The 5,150-nt window shown below is 36.2% G+C and overlaps 1 long non-coding RNA gene across 1 annotated transcript; it reads left to right on the top strand.

Annotated features, from left to right (window-relative positions):
- Positions 1-724: 724 nt before the first annotated feature.
- On the top strand, positions 725-2,897 carry LOC148978125 (uncharacterized). Its single transcript, XR_016169617.1, has 3 exons — positions 725-968; positions 1,272-1,376; positions 2,349-2,897. It is a non-coding gene; the product is annotated as an uncharacterized LOC148978125 (long non-coding RNA).
- The last annotated feature ends 2,253 nt before the right edge of the window (positions 2,898-5,150 follow it).

The following is a 5,150-nucleotide window of genomic DNA, read 5'->3' as shown; positions in this document are numbered from 1 at the left end:
GAAAGTAGGGGGGAATCTAGGCATTAGCATTCCAAAGTTCACATGTGACACGGCCTCAGCCAGTCACAGGACAGAATGCTTTCATGACCCTCCCCCTTCTTCCTAAATCCCTCCTCTGCTTCTTGTTCTGTCAGTCTACCAGCACCATGGCAACACAAAGGGCTTTAATTTCCTCTCTCGAATTTCATGGCGGCTCACTTGAAATGCATACTGAAAAGTTTACTGATAAAATGACCAAACGCAAGTGAGAAGCATATTGCATATGCCTGATGCCTTCAATAATGACCCATTTGCTTATAATATTGTGGAAAAAGAACTGTTTGACCTGTGAAAGCATAGACATTTGTGTAGTTGTTGACAAATATGTAAAAATAAGAGTAGCACTTTACAAGATATTTCAGGTTTGAAATGGTTTCAATATGGTTTCAAAATAGGTATCATGAGCTAGCTTTTGTTAATCTTGTTTAATGTGAATTATATATTTCTGACACAAACACAAATCAATTTATTAAGTCATTTTTTTCAACCTCAGTTGAGATAAAGACAAAGCTAACATCCTATTGGCCACTGGGTTCTGTGTAGGCAATGGAGCTGCAATATATGCAAATATATTCAAATAATGGGGCACGAGGATCCCAGTAATACACAGTCCTCAGGGCCCTGGGGTTAAGCTGATTGGTTGAAAGGCTAATTCTGTGTGTTGTTTGGTCCAGAGTGAGATTGGTCTTCATTTCAGTGGTCACGTGTTCCTCGTCATGGGGGGAAACCACTGGAATAAATCTAGCATGGCCATCCATGTGTTTGTGCACGCAAGTCTGCAATAATTTATTAATGTATGAAATTCCTCTGTTTCCTGTATGTACCCAGGTTTGCTTTGTTTCCTCAATTTCTGATCGTAAAAAGCATCACTATTACTATTATGACCAGAATAGCAGAGCTTTGGAGCTGGGCTGTTTTGACTTGAGCAAGTAAGCAACCACCTCGTATAACACCCTAGCAACCACATAGCAACATTAGAACCTCACAGCATCCAAAATAGATATTTTAAAATTCAATTGATTGTAGAGTTTGTGTTGTACTACATGCTTTGTCTTTTTTATCTTGCCCTTGAAAGCCAATATTACATGATTGGAAGAAAATTTCTTGCGTCTTCCTATCTAGCATTAGATATTCATAAATCTCTGTATGCATTATGAGGATGATTCCAAATAATTAATCTGCTGTTTGACTTATCTGGTTTGACCGGTACTTAATTATCTGTCCCTCAACAGCTCCCCTGATACTCCGCTTCCAGACACAGTGACCCACTGCCTCAACCTGTTTTCCAGTAAAACAGTAATTCCCATAAGCCCCTCTGTGGAGAAGCAGAGGCATCGGTTGGTATATCACATTTCACCTGAGAGGTGGATTTCATAGCCGTCACCCTGTAGAGCAATGGACCTCCAAATTGACATGAGCATCATATTATGTTGGCGTGTAATAGAATATGCATAATTCATGGGCGAGAAGAATGAAATATTTATGGAGTCCCTCTGTGCCGCTGATGTCCTGTTGTAGAAATACCTGCAATGGTGCTTTTGATGTCCCTTGAGTATTTTCCACAGTATGATCTTGCATGAAGCATAATTGGCTTTTAATTTAGGGTTTAATTAGTACATTTTAACATGGCTTGTAAATATGACCTTTTAGTTGAACAGGTTAATAAAATGCTCCTAATGTTATGTCAGTAGATTTTCACCTCATTTTACCTCGAATCAAAGAGGAAATTTACCATTAAATGAGATTGCCGCTGACGTAATCTTACAAGGAAGGCCAGTTTATTTAGCATAAAGATTTTTTAAGAGTTGTTGCAAGAGTTTTTATGGTAGGCTATTTTACATATTTTATCATTTTTCTGTATGTTAAATAAGAATGTGGAATGTGTGGAGTGGTATGATATCAAAAGTAGGTCAGTCTGAGGAAACACTTAGAGTCTTAGACTATGTTATGGCTGCCATCTTGTGGTCATATTAAGATTTACATGTTGGCTCTTGAGCTGTTATCTTTTTTTTTTTCTTTTTTTTTTTTATTGAGCAGATTCCAATCAAATATAAATAACCAGAACAGCCCCATAAAAAAAAAAAAAAAAAAAAATGTGTTATAAAGGGAGTCTCCATTTGGATCATGTTTTTTGGGACAGTTTGTAGTAGATGGGACAGTTTCCATTTTGAAATATTTTCATTGATAAACGATGTTCTTTCATATTCTTGCATGTGACAGGTCTCTGAAAGTGAATGTTAATTATAGTGAATGTGTCTCATGTAAAACAGAACTGAATTGTAATCTATCACTGCATTTTATTGTGGCAGGTTCTGGTCTGGCAGTGACAAGCAAGCTCCGCCCTTTACCGACTGTGGCATTGTGGGATTTTTATGGCATCGCTGTGCCCTCTAATGGCCTGGTGCGAAATACCAGACGTGCAACAGAGGAAAGATGTGAGGTTAGTAAGGACACTGGTCAGAAATGAAACCCACTGGGTGATGAGGTTGTGTGAATCTGAAGATCGGAATCGTTCGTAGTGACATCTGTTCATCAGAATGAGGCATTGTTCAAAAAAGAACAAGAAACGCATTCTTCCACAAGGGGCAGGTCCTTTTCACACTCAACCAAAACTACTTAAAGCAACAGGAACATTTTTTTCTTGCTGTGAAAACAGATATTTACTCCAGTGAACATTTTCACAGGTCGAGTTTAATTTTAAATCAGTTTGCATCTTTACAGTCTGTATTGCAAAAAGAAGCTATTGAATATTTCCTGCGGAGAAAAATATGCTAATTCAATATAACATGCTGACCTTTGACATTTTGTCAACCGATATTAACATGCATTTAAAGTATTAAATGTATTATTTAAAATGTATTATTTATATAGTAGTTTTTTAGCAATAATTGCAATCATTTTGCAATATTTCTACAATAATGGTAAAAACACGCAAAATAAAAATAGTTATATAAAATTAATTTTATTCTCTGTGTGTTTTTGACTAGATGTATGCTAGTCAAGAGTCATAATTTGAAATGTCACGCTTAGCCACAGATGAAAAAAGTTTTCTCCTTTCTATCTAATGTCTTAACCACTTCCTGTCTAATTGCCTAACTGAGTTACTAGCAAGAGATGTGTTTGACTACTGACTAACATTAACGGTATAGTAACTGTGTAAGTGTATATTGTACCATTTTTGTTTAAAATTTGTTCTCAGTGATGAAAAATAAGCACTATGCATGATATCACAAATATAACTGTTCCGTTTATTTAATACAAAAAAGCCATAACAGCAAAAGCATTTACAGTAAAGCATTTACATAACAGTAAATGCATTTACTGGAATACTTATAATTGCATTTGAGATTTACATTTATTCATTTAGCTGACACTTTTATCCGATGCGACTTACAATTGCTATATATGTCAGAAGTCGTACGCCTCTGGAGCAACTACTGTAGGGGTTAAGTGTCTTGCTCAGGGACACATTGGTGTCTCACAGTGGATTCAAACCCGGGTCTCTCACACCAAAGGCATGTGTCTTCCATCGCCACCCCCATAAAAGATAAAAATGATCTTCCTTTTTTTTGCTAGGAAGTGTCTCTAAAAGGCAGCATGGAGGGAACTTTGGATTGTCACTGGTTGTATATTTACCTAGAGATTGTCAGTATTCCTCTCTCATTGTTTCTCGTTTATTTGTCTAGTTACGCGACAGACTTGTGACCTTTCCAGTCCGGATATTTAGTCTGACATGAGCAGGCCTTTCCCTTTTCCGTGTAACTTGAATGGTCATGAATGGTCTTCAAAAGAGCTTGTTTGATGCTCTGCTTGGCGACTTGGAAGGGCTGCATCCAAGGGGGATTTGGTATTCACGTGGATGGTCCGATCGGAGAGATGGATGTGTTCCTGAGACACCTTGAAGTTTTACAGTAAATTTAGAGTTTAGACTGACCAAAAATAATCAGACTCAGTGGCCAAAATAACACCAAATTAAACAACATCCTATCAGTTCCTTTACTGAATTTCCAGTCAGCATTATACATTATACAACGCCATGTCTTTACATTTTTACTGAGGTACAGTCCAGTAGTCCATATGGTAAGGGAGACGGGATAATATAGTGAATATTAATGTTTTCTTATTTATCTTTCTTAAATATTTATCCAAAGAACATCATAAAGTAAGTAAAATAATTGATATTTGGACCACTTTTTGATCTTATGTGCTAAGAAAAAAAGCACAATCAACGTGGATGTTTAAGTCATTTCACCTTAAAACAAAATATTTGAAAAAGTTGACAATTGCTTAACTTATTTTGATGAGTTAAAGCAATGTAATAACATGTTGTCATAACTTATGGACCACATAATTGTTTTACGTTGTATTGGGGCAAGTTGTCATAAGGGACCCTGCAATTTTTGAGAGTAATCATTATTATGTGCAATTCTTTCTTTTTTTTAACTGATTTTTTATTTTATTTTATGTGGCATTTAGTAAAAGATTTCATGACTACTTAAAAAAAGAATTTATTAAATGGAGAATAAATGACCTGGCATAGGACATTGGTGAGAAAGAGACCCGCTGTACCTGTGAAAGTAGTCGCTCCACACTGAGGAACTAGCACCAGATTAATCAGTGAACAAAAATACCAGTGTGTTTGTCTGAGAATGACATTGTGTAATATTAACTGAGCTAATATTAAAGGGGATCTATTATGTCCCTTTTCAAACTCTTCATTTTGTTTTTGAGGTCTTCTAGAAGAGATTTTCATGCTTGAATGTTCAAAAAACACATTCTTTTTTCACATATTTTACATTGTTGCAGCACCTCTTTTCCCAGTCTGTCAGTAACACTCTTTTTAGTTTCTGTCTTTTCTGTCAAAAAGATTACTCTGATTGGTGAGCTTTGAGTCTGTTTTTTGATGTGTTTGTGTATTTGAAGGGGAAACTCTATCCTTTCCTTATTAGTGAATTTATTTGTCAGCAGGTGATTCTACCTTTCATCAGTTCAAGGTGGTTAGTGCTGCATAGTCTAACACAGACTGTATGATACACCATTTGTCACATTTCCCCCAAAGTGGTTAGGTTGCTTACTTGCATTTGCAGTTCTCGAGTTCTGGTTTTCACTTT

Source organism: Pimephales promelas, chromosome 8 (genome assembly GCF_988280905.1).
Source record: "Pimephales promelas chromosome 8, fPimPro1.hap1.1, whole genome shotgun sequence".
In the NCBI taxonomy this organism is placed as follows: Eukaryota; Metazoa; Chordata; class Actinopteri; order Cypriniformes; family Leuciscidae; genus Pimephales; species Pimephales promelas.
The sequence above is the reverse complement of the archived record's forward strand: the minus strand, read 5'-3'. Positions and strand labels throughout refer to the sequence as shown.